Source organism: Protopterus annectens, chromosome 3.part1 (genome assembly GCF_019279795.1).
Source record: "Protopterus annectens isolate FY-2018-M chromosome 3.part1, PAN1.0, whole genome shotgun sequence".
Taxonomy (NCBI): domain Eukaryota; kingdom Metazoa; phylum Chordata; order Ceratodontiformes; family Protopteridae; genus Protopterus; species Protopterus annectens.
The window spans coordinates 1,123,295,595-1,123,317,602 of NC_056732.1; the positions used below are offsets into that span (position 1 = coordinate 1,123,295,595).

The following is a 22,008-nucleotide window of genomic DNA, read 5'->3' on the forward strand; positions in this document are numbered from 1 at the left end:
ACATTCACTCATTGTAATGCATGATATATTTATTTCAGCACCACATTATTGTATATCTGCTGTGGCTTAGTGGTACTTCATGCAGTCTTGTGAGTCCAAGGTGTGGGGTTCGAGACTGACAGGGGTATTTTATTTTGCTGCTGAGCAGTACAAGGGCCCTGCCATAGAGTGACTAAGACACTTTTAAGCAGTTGTAAGCGGGTTTGCGCGATGCTTAGCAATACTAAGCTAAGCGCACACATGCACACACTCGCTTAAACCTGCTTACTACCGCTTAAAAGTGCTTACTCCCACTAACCCCCACGCTAATTTCTTTTAAAGAATAGAAAATGGGGAGATAGGAAAGTGGTGAAAAAGGGGGCGCAAAGAGGGACAGACAGTAGGTAAACAAGCTTGGGATGTGCAGGACGGGTGTAGGGAAGGTCCATAGCTTCCCATTTCTTTAACAGCAACAGCTGTGCATATGCAATGAATTTGGAGTGAAATTTGAAACCTTCCCCCCAGGAGAGGGGTGAGGACAACAAAGTATGTTGTACTGCCAATTCTAATTATCAGCTTACATGTTTGTCTGATGGACATGTGTGCAAAATGGGCAGCTATGTATGGGGCATATTTTTTTGTGGGTACAGATTGCCCCTTTTTTTTTTCAGGTGGGAGTGGGAAGTGAGGTAGAGGAAGTAGGTATGTCCAGGGAGGTAGGTTGAGAAAATACACAGACATGACAGACAAGACTCATACAGGGGTGGTGTATGACACATGGGGTGGGTGAACACAATTGACGGGGTCGGATGTTTGGAAATCGCAAGCCCATGAGCCCACAGATGGTAACAGTGGAACTGAGATCCTCACCCATGGACAGTCAACACTGAACCTTTACAGCCCCGAGGGTGAATGTGCTAGGGGCTGCGTAGGACGGACAGGCTCACCCTTGAGAAGCGCCACTCTTGCCTCAAGCTGGTGTAAGGGATCAGCGACTGTACACTGGATCTCCCTATGCACCACAGCCCAGACCCTTCAAAGGGTGACAGGTGGCCCTTCTCCGCCCACGCTTGCACGGGGGGACGAGCCCCATCCCCTGCAGCGCTTCCACCCGAAGGTGGCACAGGACCAACGGAAGAGGGGAGCCCGGGCTGGGCACCAGACCTGCTGGTACCAGGTGCACTGGCCGGCTGAGAAGGGACAGGTGGGTCCGTTGGGACCGGCCTTCCCATACATCTGTGATTAGGTGTGTTTAATTACAACATAAGCAAAACAGCATTCCAGATTAATTGTAACAGCATGCAATAATATTCCCATTAACCCAACACACCAAGGGTACAACAGTTGAACAGCAAGCATAACACATGCATATATTGAACCACAGTGGTTATTCCAACAGCATGCAGGGATGTTTGGTAGCAACAGGCCACCATGGTTGTGGTGTTCAAACAAGGCACATGCATCAACGTGAATTCAAATATTTATAGAACAGTAGGACATGTGTCCCAACAAATATTTAAGATTACACATACCCATTGAGGTGTGGAATTGCATGGTTTATGCACATACAGTAGGGTGTAGAAAATACCTCGGTTAACATCTTTTAATCACCTTTTCATCTACACTACATTCCTAGTGACTGCAAGTGTATATCCCCTACATGTATTATTACACTTGCCACCATACATTAGGTTGGGTAATGGGTTTGGCTAGTTCAATATATGCCTGACGTATATCTGACATACTAACTGTCCAGGATGCAGATGTTACTGCTACATATTTCTTGATTGCATTTATATTTCTTTATCTACATATCTGGGATGTTTTCACATGGCATTTTCACTTCGATTTATACAGAACTCTGCATTTCTTGACACACACTCACATTTTTGGGGAAAATATAACATGCTACACATGTGCCAGCTTTAGTTATTCATGCCAGCCAGTAACTGACTGTTGTGGACTGTATATATGTTTCACAGCTACTAGCACTTCCATCACCCACTTTATATGGGACTGCACAACTTTGGGTTGCCAGTACCTTTTCAAACAGTACTGTTTGTATAATGCAAGGGTACAACAACATTTCAGACTCTGTGACACAGACACACTCTGGGTTTTAGACCTTTATTAATGACATTACACACTTTTCCACAGGCTCACTCCTTTATTTGTTTTAACGGTGTATATGGTAGACATGTTCAAGACATATTATACCTTTATTAATAGGTTAGCACTCTTTTTTCAGGCTCTCTCACTTATTTTATATGACAGTGCCTGCAGAGATATTATTCCAGACATATGTTACCTTTCTTAATGGGTTACTACACTCTTTTTCTGCCTCTCTGACGTTTTTATCTGACAGTACATGCATAGGACTTATTCAGGCAATTTTATGGCTGTATTATTGGACTACAACACTTTCTTTCATGCTCTCTCCCATATTTTATATAACAATACATGCAGAATAATCACTAACCTGCCTGGTGGTGCAGCCTTAGCAGCCTATCAGCATAGGCTTGCTGATTCATAGCACGGTCACCTGCAGCTGTAAAGTAAATGAGGGGATATTGAGACATACCTATCCGTTATACATACTCCATTATCAATTCTTACATACTGCATTCCATGGCTACATACTCAGTTGTGGGGCATCCTGCATCCCACGGGCCTCCTGTATCCACTGGTTCAGGCGGTCCTGCTTTCGTCTCTTCAGGTCTGCATGGTGGTGATGGACCTGCTCACCAGTCTGCGGAATGCCTGTGGCACTGGTGAGGTCATGAGCTAACCAGTTCCAAGCCTCTGCCTTGTACTCCATCCCTTGGAACTGGCCCTGCAGGAGTCTTGTCTTGTGATGGTGGACAAGGAGCCAAACCATGTATTTGGACTCCTCAATGCCCCAACGTTGCGCTCGGAAGCATGTTCCCTCTCCAACACCAGATATTCTAACTGCATATGTGAGCTACAATTAGTTATGACGTATATTCCCGCCTGCGGGGCTTAAATATGCCACATTTCCCGCACTTTTTTGTGATTGGCCATTTTGTAAAATTCTCGGCTGACTGCAGACCTGCTTAGTAATGGTTAAACTATCATTCGTAAGTATATGAATGTTAACAGTGGATGCTTTCCCCTATGTTGTCATGGCTTAGTGGTTCTGTACTTTGCTTCTGATGCACAGAGTCCTAGGTTCGAACCTTGTCATTCATTTTATTTTCATACTATCCAGACAGGCTACGGTGTGTGGCTGCATTTAAGCAACTTTGCTCTACGTTGCTCCTCGGTGCCCTACGGTGGCCTGGTTGGCACAGCACGCACGTCCACGCAAACACATTGCGCTAGGTAAAGTGCCATTGAACTATTGACAACTCTATTGTGCTGGGTAAAGCGCTGTTAAACTGTGGGCACCTCTATTGTGCTAGGTAAAGTGCTATTAAACTACGGGCAACTCTATTGCGCTGGGTGAAGCGCTGCTTAACTGCAGGCAATTTTATATCAGGATCCTTTAAAATATTTATTTTCTTTACTGATACATTGGCCATTTCACTGCTTTTTAGTAATGCTTAAACATATTTGTCAGGTATTATTTCATATTTCAAACATAAATACGAAGGGGAGTGGTGGGACTCAAACCGTGAATGCCTCTTCTTTTTGTGAATGCTCTACCATTACCCTATTGTTATTTAGTGCGATTTGCATAAACATTCTTTCTTATGCTCTTCCATGTCTGAATTGCTAACTGCAGCTAAGCAATGGGCACACCCGCGCACACACGCACAAATACGGGCAGCTATTTTGGGAATTTAAAAAATATATATTTAATATTTTGCGTTTTAGAACTATGATAGGGGTTTACAATATCAGGGAGTGTAGTGTTGGGTGCAGGGACATTTGAGTGGACTTGCTCTTGTGTGTGTGCTTTTTTTACTTTTGAAACACTTGCAGGGGCGTGGACATTTAGACTGCTCGGCAGTCTGATGCCCCCTGCTTTCTTACACGGTCCGTGTAAGACTTACGGTTGAGTCAGCATGCCCTCATGCATATTCATGGCACGCTGACGTCATACCGTTCAACTGCAACCTCCAAGTAAGACTTATTAAGTCTTACACAGAGGATTTGTGAATCCGGGGGATTGACTTTTTCATAAAGACATGGATATAGGATCCAACCAGACTGAAAGGCCTAGACTAGCGCATTAAGTGATTTAATCTAATGCTTCATAAAGTCTCTGGGAGATTATAAAAGCGAGGAAAATTAAGCATAACTTTATTCTATGACCTAATTATTTTACTTGGTGGTTCCATAGATGTTCACTGTAATGGACACTGATTTTTTTTTTAATTTAAAAATGCTGAGTGTCTGTTTAAATGGAAGAAGAAAAGTTTTCCCATGATTGTAACATATCCATGGTTACATGATAATTATTAATGGTAACTGTATTTCAGTCTAGCTTTACTGGACTTCCATATTATACTAGAGACAGTGTGTGTTGTATAGTATATTAACAGTATATCTTGAAACAGACTAGTTAGCGGAAATGATCTAGTCAGAATACGTGCAGACTATGACAGCTTGCCTTTAAAGCCTGATGGTGCTTTAACATCTTCTAGATTTTTGTGTAATGAATAGAATTAATTCTTGGGATTAGTTATAAATCATCATCATCGTCATCATCAAACCCCTTTCTCCCATTTTCTATGTAGGGTCGGGATATTCTGTCAACCATCGCCAAAACTCGAAGTTTAATGTCACTCTCCTACCTACCTTCATAGTCATGCCTGACTGTTGCAGGGCTTCTCCACATAATCCATCCATCTTTTTGCTGGATGACAGTGTTTCCTCTGCCTTCTTCAGGTCTTTCCCAAATCTTTACCTGATTGTGCTCTGCTTTCCTGCAGATGTGCCTAAACCATGGTAATCTGTTTTCTTTAATCTTATTGTTTGTGTCTTAGGGTCCTTGTACTTAGCCTGCGCTAATTCTACCAATGTTTCTGTGACTTCAGACCACCACATGACTGCCCAACTCAGCTGTCTTGGGGCTTTGTCATACACTTTCCCCAAGTCTAGGAATGTTCATTTGAACTTTTTCCTCATCTCTAGCTACTTATCAGCTATCTCACGCATTGCAGACATCAGGCTGATTGTGCTACATCCTGATCTAGGTCTGTGCTGCTCATGTCCAGTCTTATAGGTTCATAGGTTGGTACTAGGCTAACTGCCCTTGCGAGCCATTTTAAGCCTAGCCAATTATCCCTTGTGAGACTCAAACCCTGTACCTTGTGTTTGTAAGGCAACCACCTTAACCATTAGGCTACCCATGAATTTTCCTACTATTTTTTACTACTTTGCATATTTACTTGCCAGTCAGTTAAACCAGAACCAAATGCAGTGTGACAGGATTAGTAATAAATAGTAATAGAGTATAAGTACATAAGAAGATCACATGCATAGATTTATTAGGCAGCTATGCTTCAATATTTTGCAATGTCAATGTTGTATCAAAATATTTGGTAGCTGTTCATTTCCAATGTATTTCAGTTACTGACAAGTTAAACTAACACATTTTAACATAAAAGCCACTAATGCTAAATGTTCTTCTATTGAATCATTTTGCTGATACAGCAGTTGACCAAACTGCCTCTGGCAGTTATATGCTCCCCTTTGTAAGATGTATTCTGTTTATGCATTAAATGAGTTTTTACTGATATTACACCACTTCTATATTGTTGGGAATTTTGTGAGCAATTTTTAAGCATAGAATATGGCTTCTTGTTTATGAGTTTTATACTTCTTATATCCAAGCAGTATTTACATTTTCTAGATCGGGGTTATAGTGTTCTTTGTACAGCATCACTGTCAGCCAGTACCATTCACATATATGACATGTATGCTGTCTGCTGTTGCACTGGCATATAAAAAGGACTATATCGTCACAAATGACATCTCTTGTGAGCTCAATTTCCGGCACTCTGCATTCAGTAAAAGGCACAGTCCTTTAAATTCCATCCCTACATCTCAACTCACATTCTGCAAATGAAAGACTGTCTTTTATGACCTGATAAAAGCATTTAATTCTGAGCAGCATCTCATACTGTTACAGAAGCTAGCATGCTAAAGACTTATTTTATTTCACTTACATTGAAAGCTATTACAATGAATAGTCTTTAAATATTACAAGTCTGTAACTCTCACCTACATGCACAGCTGGTCAGTCTAGCCATTCCTCAGAGTTTATCCTAGGTTCTCAGCTTTTTTTTTTTGTTTCAATTATCTCCTTTAGCAGTAAACTTTCTGATATCATCATATTGTTCTTTATTAGTAATATGGTCTTCATATTCCTTGCCTGCTTCACCTGTCTCTATGCTATTTAATAATAGTTGGACTCCTTATAACTGTGACTAAACATCAAAAAGTTTGAAGCCTTTCAAAGGCTCCTCAGACTTTTCAGGAAACTAACCATTTGAGGAATTCCCTTCACTCACTGCTGCTGTTAAAATACTTGGGCATCTGGTTTCATCATTTTTTCATGTTGTCTTCTAGACCTGCATCTGTATTTGCAAGCCAAACGGTATCTCAGTCAGCAACTCCAAAAATTAACAACTGTTAAGACCTAAAGCAAAATTCATCATTTTAAAAGATGCATTTAAATCTACCCTAGTGACTGCAGGGTTCCATATCAATTGTAATAAGATTCTGGTCCTGTTAGACAAAGGTCATTATGTTTCATTCATCCTGCCACAAACATCAGGGACCACTATTGCTAAACCAAATGTTTTACCCATTTCACAAACAGCTAGCACAACCACATCATTATTAGACTTCAAAGTTCTGCACCTTGGGCATCATCACAGTCTTGGCATCCATCTTATTATCATAACCTTCACCTTCAGTCGCTGCTCCTCATACACCATTCTATTCACTATGTTTCCTCCTATTGACTTCATAGAATACTTTACAAAAACATTCTTCCTTTGGATGCCTGAAGCTTAGAACTCACATCTACTGAATATCAGGAATGTAGCAATGTTTCACTAGTGTAAGTCCTTGCTGGTCAGCCTCCCCCTCACAAATAAGGAATGTAAATACCTGAACAAATAATGTCCATTCTCTTAATAGCAGGATGCAATATTCAGATGCTGCATTTTGTTTTGTGGGGAGCTTTATGACTACAAATGTCTCCAAAGTCTGTTTAAGAAATTTGTGGATCTGTTCATACCATTCCAACAATGTATTAACTCTGGTATATACTGCTAAGCTATGTATTATCTATTCACAAATTATTAATGAAGTTACTAGCTTCTTTGTAAAAAATGTATTTTTATTGTCTTAATATTTTTGCAGCAAGGTTCTCTGTCCAATTTAAGTACATTAATGAAAACAAACAAACAAACAAACAAATAAATAAATACATAAGAATTATGTGGTGCAAAGTATAATTATGTCCTTCCTCCAAATAATATCTTCTTTATACATCTTGTCTGTGTTGGCACAGAAGGCTACTGAATGACGTAGCAGAGCTATGTAACAACACTGGCAGTGTGACATATTGCAGTACCTTGATTCATGTCACAGCTGTTCGCATGTATTGTCTGGCCTTCACATCACTATGTACTGTACAGCAGTCTTTTTACTATTGCCAAATGATGCATCTTGTAGATGCATTAATCATAGCTGGAGCTGGAATAAGCACAACAGTAGCAATGACTGAAGATCTTCCCTCATCTAGACTTTGTGTAGTTTGCCATGCTTCTCCTAGGAAAGCAAATAGTCCTGAGCCACACAGTCACCCACACAGAGGCAATGCAGACAGCTGTAGTACACTGTGGTCAAGTGTCAGGACTGGCTTGGACAATCTGACAGCATCAGGCAATGTCTGGGGGTGATTGAGTGCAAAATATGTGCACGAACATACACACACACATGCACACACATACACACACACACACACACACACACACACACACACACACACACACACACGTATACTAGTTCACTGTGCTACATTTATTTATTTCCTCATATACTTATTTACATTCTACTAGCCAAGTCATCCCTACTGAGCAAGGCCCAGATTCAAATGAGACTGAGCGGGTTATAGTATCATATGCATACACAAACAGTACTAGCAATAAAATACTTTAAATAAGGTACAGAAAGCTGATTTAAAGAGTAATTGACTATGTAGGTGTGACACCCCTGCACTGGCCCAGTTATCAAGAAGCCTCAATCCTCACCACTAACACCAGTGAGGGATGTGCACATTGGGAGGATGACAAGTACACACACAGTAAAGTACAATTTCCCTTAAGAGCACACGGAGATTACAGTCAGTCTGGGGCTTGTTTCTCCCTCTCTCTCCAGATCCCCAATAAGATTTCCCACTGGCACAGCTATACAGTTAAGATCTCAGCCAAGTGCTCAAGCCAAAACCTCCAGCACTCTCTCTGTCCAACCATTGCTTCATGTCCCTGCAAAAGTAGCTGACACACACATACACTTTGAGATTTGATTTATATACAAACACACAAACACTCTTGAGGAAGGCTGGCACAGGTTCACTAGCTATGCCCTCTTCTACCCAGACTATAAGGTAATACCAGCTGCCACCAACCACTCTTTATCAGCTACTATAAGGCCCTTCCCAAAGGGTGACCAATTCTACTGTGTAATGTTACTATTATCCAAATGCTAAGTGTGACCAAAACTTTTAACACTATTTAGGAGTGGCGACACCGTGTCACCAAATACATATGCAAGTACTTTAAGAGCTTAAATATCTCTAAACAAAACAGCCAAAATTAAAAGGTTTAAATACTTGTAATAATGCATAATAAAAGCATAAGAAAATACTCAATGACTCAACACAGTGACAACAGAGTCAGAATCACAGGAAATATTTTAAAACAACATGCAGGACATTCTCACATAAATACAGAAAACATCTAAACTAATATTACTATATTCCTATCTATCTCTAAGAGAGGTTACTGTACCTAAATCTTACTTACAGAGCCAGGCAAATGCAAGTGCTGAATAGATGTTTACATGTCCAAAGACAAGATACAAAAATGGACAACCATTCTCTGAGAGATAGCTCTTAAATTAATACACATAGTAGTGCATAGAGACAGGTACAGTGACTCTACTATATGATGATTTAAGTTTGATGCACAAGTGTTAAACAGGCTGGTCAGTAGGAATACACAAACAGTTAACTTTGGTGGGTTTTAAGAAGACAGTTTGATTCTTGCAGAGATGAACAGAAATTATTTGATTCTATAGTCTAGCTGCATTTTGATTTGGGCTAACAAATATTGTCCTTAAGTATTTAATGGATTGACCTTGTTCAATAGAGCTTTTAATACAGGAAATGTACATCTGTTGTTGACATTTCATTGTGATGACTGGAGAAAAGTATGTTTTTTTTTTCTTGGAAAAACTTAGAGGTAACCCTGAAATTTGTAACCATGATTATAGTCCAGAAATCCCTACTTGACTTTTTTGATCTATTTTGAACAAAGTGTCTGACAGGCAAGTGATGGTGAAATCTTCTACATCTGGCTAAATGTATATCTTGGTGGGAGGACAATGGATTTTCAAAAAACAGAGACAAAAATAGGACCTAATATAATATTATAAGGACACCATTTTCTATGTAGTATGAGATTACAGTGAATACATCTTGTACTTCTGTAGCTTCTTTCAAACATCTAGCCCATACACCAGTTTAATGTGCACTGACTTATGCCTAGGACAATAAGTATCATAAGGACTCTAATATTGTGGATGTTTTCTATAGACATTAAGTAAACTGAAAAAATGGCTTCTGTTCCATACTTAGGTCATTCAAGTGAACTTGCCAAATAAGAATATGATAGAAATAACACCATAATGTCTCTGGAATCCATGATGCGATGCAGAGGTAATGCCCATAGACTAGAGAATATCTAAAGCATATGTTTGCTTCAACACCAATTCAGTTTAAGTGAAAGAATTCAAGGAATATAGAACTATTTAAAGCACAGAAGACTAATCAGAGATCATGACTCAGAATGTGTGTGACATTGAGTAAAAGGATAAGATTTTAAACTAGCTAACGGTACTGAGACCTGAGATCTTTTTGGTGAAGATACAGTGATGTCTTCCAAATTGGCTTAGGTGGTTAGTAAGGTGCATGTTGAAGGCATACAGATTTTTTTACAAAAACAGAGCTGTAGTATTCAAATGGGAATTTTGCTATCTGCATCGGTTCCCAAGTTCCTGACGGAGTGTTACATTTAAGTAGAATGCTATCTATGGGGTATGTAACTGAGATTCTAGATTTACTAAAGGAAGCTATAATGCATTTCATGACATTGAAGGTAAGACCATAGCTTATAAACCAAGCTTTCCTTTTGTGGAACCTGTTTTGGAGAATTTGAGTATCGGAATGGGATTTGATAACTGACCCTAGTTTACAAACTTCAGCAAACTTGGTTAGCAGTGGTCCACTTATATCAGCTTCTGTGTCACTGACGTATATAAGAAATATGAGGTAAACTATGACAGAGACTTGTATGGTAAACCCTGGGGAACATTTTCTGTCCAAAACAAAAAATCCTAACCTTTGTGACATAGGTTCTATCAGATAGCCAATTGGCTATCTAGTGAATTATTTATGGATTAATGCTCTTTTGGGATAGTTTGTCAATAATAATTAAAACCAAGTGGCCACTCAGATCAATCAGGACAGGAGCCAAGCCACGTCCCAAAACAACAGGTTTATTGAACCACCAAAAAATATTGTTTAACACCACTTAAATAATATTCTGCAATTCATCCTAATATCACCAAGACTCCATCAGAACCAAAAAACACAAACTTAAATGCCTTTAAAATTAATATAATTTATAACACTTTGTTTGATTGTTTTTGTTTTTAATGAGAAGGTTTGTGTTTATTTTTATTGTGGACATTAACATTTTTTTCTTTATCTAGGTGATTTTGTTGCATATTTAGATATTTATGGGGTAATTCAAATTTTATTGGCCAAAAGAATCATCTGATTGTCTTTGAGGGGTATTTAAATTATGTAAATAGGTTACACAAGTGATTCTGAAGAAGTCTGGAAGGAACCGGACAAAAGCGCTTAATCCTTTTGTTTTATGGTCTTGGATTTAATTAAGCTTTGACACTGTGGCTTCTGGTGTTGCTCCACTTTTTTTGGTTTGGATTTCTACTGAGAGTCTTGGTTCTCTGGTTGTTTACATGGTTACACTTATATTCATGTTACACATATAGATGTTTTTAATAGTTTTGAAATTAGAACAATAGGACTGTATCTGCTTCTTGGAAAAATCTTTAAATGTGCTTTTTTCTTTCTTTATTTCTGATTGCACTATGGAGTTTAAAAAGTATGTTTTTATAACAGTGGTCCCTTTAAGATTAAACTAATCGATTAAGTACTTAATTATGAATATATTTTTAAAGGAGTTTAACGACTGTGCTTTTTAGCTCTGATGATGTCTTGGTGATATTAAGATGAAAACACTGTATATTTAACAGGTATTAAACTTATGTTTACTGATGGTTCAATAAATCTGTTGTTGTTGGACATGGTTTGCTTCCTGTCTTGATTGATCTGATTTTGCACTTAGTTTTGGTTATTCAGTTTTGGGAATGTGCTTTACAGCAACTTTTTTGTTTATGAGTTTGTCAATATTCCCTTCAATGGGAATAGTGTTGAAAACCATGACAAGGTCCACATAGCCACTGTGCACTGTGTGCCCTTTATTCACTTCTGGAGAGTTCAATATTGTTGAGAAGGAATGAGCTACATTTTACAAAGCCAAACTTGTCTGAGTCTGGGGCTATAAGGACACCTATATCACTGTTTGTTAGTTCACCTATAATACAGCCCATAGCCTTGCAAATACTACTAGGAGACGAGTAGGTTGCTAATTCCCAAGGTCATTAGGGTGGCACCTTTATGCAGTGACACCATAACTGTCTTTCTCCACACCTTAGAGATGTAACTAGTGGGCAAACTTCAAATTAAGTATAGATATATGGGTTTTTCTAGAGAGGATATAGCCTTTTTCAGCAGGCATCTGTTGAAACTGACAAGACCCATGGATTTTTTATTTTCAGTTGTGAAAAGTGATGAAAGGTCCTGAGTGTTTGTGGAAGGAAGGTTTAGGATAGAAAGAATAGTGAGTAGGGTGAAGTTGTAAGAATTTATCGACAGGGATGTTATCGATGTCCATGGTTTTAGAGAAGGTGGTATCATTTGAGGTTTTTAACACATAGTTATTGGCAATTTTTATGCTTTCTAATACAATTTAAGAATGCCTTATAATCTCAATCATGTTTTGAAATGTTTGTGATTCAAAGTTACCAGGCAAACATGCATTTCCTAATTGTAAAACTGAGGTACACATTCCTTTTATAATAATAAGCTAGTGATCTTTTATAAATGGCCAAAAGCTTTTTCATTTTGTTATACTGTTTATTTATCTGGGAGTTCCACCATATGGGTGCAGTTTTAAATTTGCATTTATGCTTGCATCAGTTGAAAGTAGATGCCTAAATATATCTATTTACAAGGTAGTAAGATTCAGAGAAAAAGGTAGCAGCTTCAGGTTCAAGGTTTGCTGGGAGCTCTACCATTTGCTGTAGTGGATAAATAGCAAGTAGTTGTTCTGGGAATAATTCCTGAATGTAGAGGAGTTATTAGGTGTTGTGAACCAGGTTCTCAGGGAGGAAGTCTCAGTGAGATGGTCAGCTCTGCAAAAGAATGGATAACAAATTGGGTGATGTAAAACGGTGACTTATTTTTGTGAGGATAAGATGTAGAAATCTCACTCAACATGTTCAGGCATTTTTTTGTTTTGATTTTTGAGATACAATAGTACTAACTTCTTCATATCCAGATTGGAAATTGTTATGCCAGAATGTATACTAACTGAACTTTGCTTAGTAGGGAACTTTGGGGGAGAAGGGACATCAGCAATTTAGCTAGTATGTAAAAGCTGAGAAGTGAGCGACACTGACTATTCCTAGTAAAGCAGTTTGGGGAGTCTGTTGACTATTTCATCTCACAATGGCACATACTATACTTCTCTAGAATGGCATCAATTTACTAGCCAGTTTCTGAAGCCAATTATTTTATCCTTGAATTAAGGCATAATTTTTAATGATGCAGAATGTTGCCGAGTGCTAGAACTATGACTTCTTTGATGTCATGTGTAAAGATCTCATCAATTTTGAATGCCAAATGAATTGGAGACTATCTTTTAGAGCATGGTAATAGTGTACTGCTACTACTACAAGTAGCTTCACTTTTACCCAAGCTAAGAGTGTCTTAAAATGTACTTAAAAATTCTTAAAGAACTAAAAAAAGAACTGTCAGTACTGCCTTTACATTTGTAAGAAAATATGGAAAGAGGATCAGATTCCTTTATACTGCAAATTGCCTTTCTCATCCCTCTTCACATATTTGGGAGAAGGGGGCTAGGAACTACAGACTTGTCTGTTAGTCCTCATTATCTGTCCATCACAGGCCCTTCATTTATTATACCTATTTCCCAGTGTCAGTACCTCCACTTATGGTTAGAGCAGTGACTGACTTTCAAAATTCAAGAGCATCACAAGATCCAAAAACAATTTACTACTCCTTTAGGCTTGAAAACTGTCCTACTTACATATTTAATCACCACAGGGCAGAACTGTTATTAGAACAGGCATTCTTTTTGCTGAACTTAAACATAAGCTGCCAAACATTCCCCATGCCTTGCAGAGAGCCTCCCGCAAAATATTATAAACACCACTGTGCAATACTATAAAAATCTCATTGCTTATCAAGCTGCTAAAATTAGTCTTTTTTCTCACATAACCAATTAATTATCTCAAGTATCTGCTCACTATAACCTACAACCTTCAGTCACATGCTTAAAAATGCCCAGTTTTAAAATGCACAAAAAAACAAGTTGCTGTGCAGTGACCACTCTGTCTTGGTATGAGGTGTAAAAGCATGGGATAATCTCCTTGGAGACCTGAAGCCGATCTACTTTGAGCTCAACTTCTAAACTTCCTCAAAAAATAATCAAACTACTAATGATCCAACCTGCCTAACATAACCTGATCATTCTGTGTCATCTAACTCTCCCATTTATAATATATCAGTCAGTCTCCATTCTAATTTGAGCTTGTTTCTACTCTATAACTCATATTCCTCAGCCAGCTCATCTACAGAACCAATGACTGTGATCTTCTTAAATTACAAACACACACACATTTGATTCTTTAACACAGTTATTACTCTTGAAAGTACTTAAAAAATGTGGCCTTTAGATCTTTATTGACAAATATAAACCTTTCTTATAAGGAATTTACAGCCTACAACATTAACAGTGGGCAAACCTGTTTGAGGTATCCATTCAGTAGGGGAACCTATCAGGGTTATTTCCTTTCCTCTTACTTTTAAAACTTACACTTGAAATTTTATCTTCACTGATGATCCATAAATATTGCACTTGAATTATACCTGTTAGCCGCTATAACCTGATTTCTACCTCTTAGTTTCCCTATGATAGAATAGGGTGGCTGCGGTGGTGCAGTGGTTAGCAATACTGCCTTACAGCAAGAGGTTCTCTGGTTCAATCCTCAGCTGGGGTGCTTTCTGTGTGGAGTCTTTATGTCCTCCCTGTGGTCGAGTGGGTTTCCTCTGGGTGCTCCAGTTTCCTCCCACATCCCAAAAACATGCTGTAGGTGAATTGGACACTCTAAATTGGCCCATGGTGTGAGTGTGTGTGTGTGCCCTCTGTGGAAGGTTGGGCAGCAGGCTGGCAACTCAACAGTGTAAAACTCCACTGCCAATCATGAGCAGACAGGTGATCTGCTGTGTTGACCCCTAACCAGGAAAAAACGAATGAAGAAGATGTTTCCCTATGATAGAATATTTCAGGGTAAGAACCAGGAAACAGTCCTGCCTTCCCCACTTGAAATCAGAAACTATTTTTGATGGTTGTATTTTGTTTATCTGTAGGGACATCAAAGCTTTTTCCTTTCAATTAGGTTTGTTTAATCTATGGGTTTCACTCTCATTCCCAATACTTAAAGAATGTTTAGTTGGATCTAGGCTGTATATACATGCAAGCAGAATTATAGTGATGAGTACTCATACACTTTGTTCAGAGGTAAAAGATGTTAGAACACCGATATTCCTCATAGCATTGGTGCCTTAAAGCAAGAGGCTCCCCAGTTCGATTCTCTGCTGGGGTGCCTTCTGTACTGAGTCTGCATGACCTCCCTGTGTCTGTGTGGGTTTCCTCTCGGTGATCCGGCTTCCTCCCACATTCCAAAGTCATGTAGTAGGTGGACTGGACACTCTAAACTGGCCATAGGTGTGAGTGGTGTAGAAGAACAATCATGGCAGGACTAGCCACCCAGCAGTGTAAATCTTGGCTCTATATGATAGCCACTTTTGAAGTGACACCCACCCCTCAGTGCAAAAATAAGAAAAAGGGGTTGTGGATATAGGGATAGATTTCTGCAACAAATGTGATGGCATTAGAAAAAATGTTTCTTATAAGTATTGTTACTTTTATAGCATTAACAAATGCCTTAGAAATGTCAAAAAATAGAATTTCTTATAGAGATATCACTCACCTAGGCTCAGAACGAAGAAACTCATGACTCCTATTAAGAAGAGTGGTTTAGGAATGCCACATCTAATCAATTATGAGAAAGCTGCAGTAGCATAGTGATGACTGAGAGTGAGGTGGCAACCATGACCAAACTGGGTCTAGTTTGAAGTTTATCCTGGTATAAATTCCCAGAACTAAGTATGGTTACAGTAAATGCTTTGTATCAAATTGGGCGAACCATGCATCAGCAGAAGTGAAAGGTAAAACTGTTTGACAGAATCTAGAAATCAACCAAAATGAAAAACACCACTGGATGGTAGGCTTGAAAGCATTTTATTGACAGAGTTTAAGGCTTTTGTCTTAAAAGTAGAAATAGCACTTCTTCTGGACTAAAACCATTTTCAATAAAGGAGCATTTATTTTAATTTCTGTTTTAAAAGCACATGGTTAGTACCCAATAAAGCTTTTAACTAGTACTGTATACAGAAAAAGTCACAATGCCTTTCCTGTAGTTAAAACTATTATTGTTAATGAAGAGCTCAAAGTTTCGATGTATTTCAGATGTTAGTGTTTTCATTTAATTTTGGGAGATTACTGGCATCTAACCATAACTGCCAGTAAAAATCTTGTTGCTTAGTATTCTATCATAACCCCCCAGGGATCCATTGCACAGAGTCTAAAACTAAAACGTACATTTCCTAAAATATGCAAAACTCAGTGTATTCTTAAACAATGCATTATTTTGTCCTTTATCCATTAGAAGGCATGTTTATAGATTCTTTTAGTTCTTTTAGTTAATCTTGTTGATTTTCCTATATACCCCTTTGGTAAAAACTCTGTACCCATGAACTACCACATAGGCAACAATCTACTTAACACCAAATGTGTGATGAGTCCTTGGGACCCAGGTGGACAGTAGTCTCTTCTTTGATAGTCACATCGCCACAGTAGTCAGGAAGACCTTCTACGTGGCACACCTCATCATAAAAGGGTTCTCATCCAGGAAAAAAGAGGTCATTGTTCCCCACTACTCGACACTCACTAAACCCATTATAGAGTACAACGCCCCTTTTGGAATGTACCTCACAAGACATCTGCAGCAGCTGGAAAGGCCACAGAAGTACCTCAAAAAGAGGATTACAGGCCTCAAACAAATGCCCTACACTGATCGCCTCAAAAAACTCCAACTTTACTCCGTAGCATATCGCCTACTCCGAGGTGATCTCTGCCTAACATATAAAGCTGTGTCAAACCCAGATCTGTTGGACATGCTACACTTAAAGAAATCCCAATCCCTTCGAGCTACATGCTCTAGGGACCTAAACCGTGTCACCACAATGAACAGGACATGCTGGAGGGATAAATTCCTGTCCCAGAGACTTCCCATACTCTGGAACAGGCTACCCATCTATGTCAAGCAAAGTTCTTCATTAGCACTCTTCAAGAAAAATCTTGATGAGTGTATGGGAAATAGGAAATACACCCCGGGGATCACTTCTGTGTCTCTGCTCGACAGTGGCACAGGAAAATAACTTTCTTGGGTGGCGTAAGCCAGGGAACCCTTTTGGCTAGGCTTACGTAGGCCCTTGGGCCAATAGCCTTGTACCTACCTATGAACCTATGAACCTATAACATTGTTGACATGTTGAACAAAATACTATATCAACCACTATTGTGTTATTATAATTAAAATACCCCTTCATTACATATTTGTCACAAAAATTATGTATATGTATATCTACAAGCTGTCAAGGTGTCATTTCTCGAGGGTCAGTTGCCTGAGATAGAAGATGCTAAGGAACATAATTACAATTTCCATGTTCCAAAGGAAATCACTACCAGTGTAATTTCTAAATGTGCCTCAGCAATGATTCACTAGTTTGGAGAGATTTCTCACTTTTTCACATTACAGCAACCATGGAATTGATATAATTTCAAAGGGGTTGATGTAGGCTTACCTCCCTTTCAGAAACACACTTTGTTTTTTCTCCCGTTTGTGTTTCAAGCATTAGTTATTGGCATTTCTGATGCACAGATTTTGCTCTTTGTAGTTTCATAGTAGAATCAAACCTATATAAAGACCTTCACTAATAAATCTGCAGTGTGAATAATGTCTATCTATAAACATACCATTTTTGTTACTGAATTGATGTCTGTTAAAGTGAAAATGCGTCTTTTGTAATTGATTCAAATAATGACCCTTTTTTATTTATTTATTTATTTTTATTTTACATTTGTTGACCGGGCTAGTCTAGCTGGAACTTGTCCTTTATCCAACATATATGCCAGTCAATAACCTAAAATGGTTTTCCAGTTGGTTTTGTAGATTTGTACCTTATCTGTACTTGTGTATTGCTCCTACTGAAACTAAAATCCTTATTATCTGATGTCCTTTGACTTTCTTATCTGTATTCCCCATTTCCTAAAATAGCCTTATAGTAAGCATTTCTACTACCAATAATGTTTGCTTTTTCTACTTCTTTAAAAACATATTCAGCATTTACTGTTTATCTTGACATTTGTACTACTTGATTCTTAACCAGGTCTCTCTTTATGTGAACTGAATCATGGCTATTTGCATGTAAATAACTGTTAACAAATATTTTTCTAGCAATTTCTGATAAAAAAAGAATGTGCATGTGCTCTGTAAAACAGTTAAAACACTATACGCTTCTTAGAAATCTTGAATGTAAACCTTAAGAATTTTATGGTTTTATTCATATCTTCCCAACAATTTTTTTAACCTTCTTCAGTGCAATTCCCATTAACAAAAAAGACCATCTGTGTAGGGAGCATAAATAGGAACATTGTAAAATAATTCTAAAACATACAAAGCTCATCTTATCAGTTTGTCATTATCAAATTGGAGAGCACTGTACCTGAAATTATGAAACATCACTAGCAGCACCTGAAACTTAAAGACAATGAGCACAGAACATTATTTCGTAAAGCTAATCCTATTAAAAAATGGATGGTATTCATTGTTTTGTAGAAAAAAATCTGTATGCCTAGTTAAATAGTCTCTTAATTTCAGTATTTCTATATTCTGTAGAATGCACATATGTAATCCATATATATAATCCACAATACAAACAAAACATGACTGACTTCAACAATTGGCTTTGCTTCTGTTGTCAATCCAGTTCTGACAGCCTGTGATGATACGGTCGACAGACGACGCTGCTTTGCCATAGATGGTCTTCAGCTGTAACCTCTAGGCTTTAGGTTGCTGGCAAAGCTACTTGCCTCTCTCATAGTGCCTTTTTAGTCACTGTCATAAGACCAAAATTACCGGCGTAAAAATATCTTCCAGAAACAAACTCAGCATTATGCTGCTTAATACTAGGAGTCTAAATCAGAAACTGCACTTACTTGAAACACTTCTCACCCTGGAAGATTGCTTCCCCCATAGTGCCATTTTTAGGTAATGTCATAACAACAAAATTCCTGATGTAAAAAATCCACTAGAGACAAACTCAAGGTTTTGCTGCTTAATGCTAGGAGTCTAAACTGGAAACTGCACTCACTGGAAGCACTCCTTACCTTGGAAGATGCCAATGTCTGTGCAGTCACAGAGACATGGTTCAAGTCCACAGACAGTACCCTGGCCATGCAAGGCTACAATGCCTTCCACATGTTCAGACCACACAATGAACATGAGAAAAACAAGGGAGAAGGAGTATCCATTTTCATTAAAGACATATACACCTCTATACTGACTAAACATTAAAACTCCCTAGGGTTACTCCAAGTCCAACTAACTGTAGGAAAGACCCCTCCCCCATGTCATTGTTAGCTATAGGTCCCCCACCATGAACCACAAGAACCACAAAGCCTACCTGGACCTACTTGAGTCAATCTCAGTGCAGCCAACTACCCTGGTCATGGGTGACTTTAAGTATCCTTCCATCGATTGGGCAACATATATGAGCACAAACACATTCACCCAAAGGTTCCTGGACTTTGTTAACACAAATGCTCTGGAGCAGATAGTCAGCACCCCCACAAGGGACTCTAACAGCCTTGACAAAGTGCTCACCAACATGGGGGATCACTGTACCACTGCATGTGTGGGGGCCTCCCTGGTAAAGTCCGATCATAAATCAGTCTTGTTCGAAATAATGATTGTACCTGACCCACCCTCAGGAGCAGAAAAGTGAAAAAATTTTCTCTAAAGCAAACTAGAGCCTACTGAGTGATGGCATCAATAGTTTCAGACCCCCTGCCAACACTGACAGCAATGATTCCTATACTAAGTTGTGCAGAAATGTCCTGTATAAACTTATATAACTGTACAGACTCAGCCATACAAGAATGACTCAAGTTCCACACAAAAAAATAAGCCACCCTGGAGGACATCCATCATAAATAGGTAATACAATAAGAGAAAGAAACTGCTGTTGAAAAAAAAAGAGGAAGTAGTCCCAGCAAAGGAAAAACTCCCTCCAAAGCATAAACAAGCAGATTAGACATCTTATAAAGTCCTCAAAAGCTAATTATGAAAATAAATTAGCATCCCTAGCTAAGGTTAATTGCAAAGCATTCTTTAGCTACATCCACGATCTAAAAGAGAAGGCCCAGCTTTGTGCTGAACTAGCTGTAGATGGTACCGGGTTCCGGCGTGTAGCTAGTAAGACATTTCCCTGCGAGCTACATCACCGAAACCAATTGGCTGCAGCAGCAATTTGCCATAGAGCAGTACGGCTGAATAGCATAGCTGCTGCAGCTGTACACTATGCACAGTAATTCTACAACTGGTGGCGATCCTTACAGACAGCTGCCCGGCCATATTCTAGCAGGGACGGCCATACTAGATGTGTACCAAGTTCGGTATTTTCATGTAAGGAATGCATTTATTGTATTATTTATTTATTTTATTGTCAGACTCTGACGTTGTTATGTTTGAAAGTGTGTGTGTGTGTGTGTGTGTGTGTGTGTGTGTGTGTGTTTTCTTTCTTTACCAGGGAAAGAAATCACTGTTTTGAGTGCTCGTGCTTTAATGTGTTTGCTCTTTATATGTTGACCAAGAGGTGTTCGATGAAATACCTCTTTGGTCTTTTAATATAGACCCCAAAAACACAGCCTCTAGGGGACCGGACAGCATCCCAAGCTGCCTATTAAATAGTCTAAAACAGGAGATACCAGAACTGCTGAGCATATTCTTCAATCTCAGTATAAGTACTGGCTTTGTCCCAGCTGAGTGGAAAACAGCAACTGCAATCCCCTTGCACAAAGGGGGTCCCGCAATCCACCCCAGGAACTATAGGCCCATAAGCCTAAGCAGCTGTATCTGACAGGCCATGGAGAAAATCTTCATGGATCTTATCAACAAGGATAGAAATGACCTTCAAACTCTTGACCCCAACCCAGTTTGACTTCATTAAGGACAGATCTTGCCTGCTAAACCTGGTGGACTTCTTTGAGAATGTCACCAAAGCCCTGGATGAAGGAAAAACAGTTCACACTGCCTAGCACGACCAAGCCAAGGCCTTTGACACAATCCCTCACGAAGGCATCATTGAGAAACTCACCCACCTGGGCATTAACTCTTATGTCACTAGATGGGTTGCCAACTGGCTCACAAACAGTACACATGCAGTCAAAATTGGGAAGGCCAACTCTGGTAGCAGACCTGTTACCAGTGGTGTTCCACAGGGCTCTGTGCTAGGCTCCCTACTGTTTGGTACCTATTTTTCAGAAGTCCAGGTGGAAATAGATGGTCTGTGGCTTACTAAGTTTGCTGTTGACTGCAAACTGGGGGCACTCATTGAATCCCCCCAAAGATGTCATCATACTACAAAATGGGCTTACGCAGACAAATAATTGGTGTCAAAGCCATGGACTTAAACAAAATGCAAAAATATGCATTATCATCACCTTTGGCAAAGGAGAAATGCCTGCTAATTACAGTATTAATAATATCCCCCTAAGTTCAAACACAGTAGTGAGAGATTTAGGAACGCAAGTTGATAGCAGCCTTAATTTTAATCATTAAGTGTCCACAGTAGTAAGGAAGCCTTCTGTGCTGCACACCTCATAAGCAAGGGTACAGCATCTAAAGCTAAGGAGGTTATAACTCCCTTGTACTCGGCTCTCATCAGACCAATAATAGAGTACAATGCTCTCTTCTGTATGTAGCTCACCAGACATCTGCAGCAACTGGAGAGACCTCAGAGTTTTCTCATCAAGAAAATTCATGGCCTATAACAAATTACCTACACTGACAGACTGAAGGCCCTATCGCTTTACTCAGTACCAAATATACTGTTTAGAGATGACTTGTGCCTGGCCTACAGAGCAGTCTCAGACCCTGTCTGGATGAAGCTGTTACACATCCACAAATCCAATGGGGCAAGATTCACTTACTCTAGGGATCTTAACCTAGCCTGCGATATTAACAGGA

General features: G+C 39.1%; 1 protein-coding gene across 1 annotated transcript in view; it reads left to right on the forward strand.

Moving 5' to 3' along the window:
- LOC122797756 (transient receptor potential cation channel subfamily A member 1-like) overlaps positions 1-22,008 on the forward strand; it is a 1,191,690-nt gene that overhangs the window by 728,225 nt on the left and 441,457 nt on the right. The gene's annotated exons all lie outside the window — the stretch shown is intronic.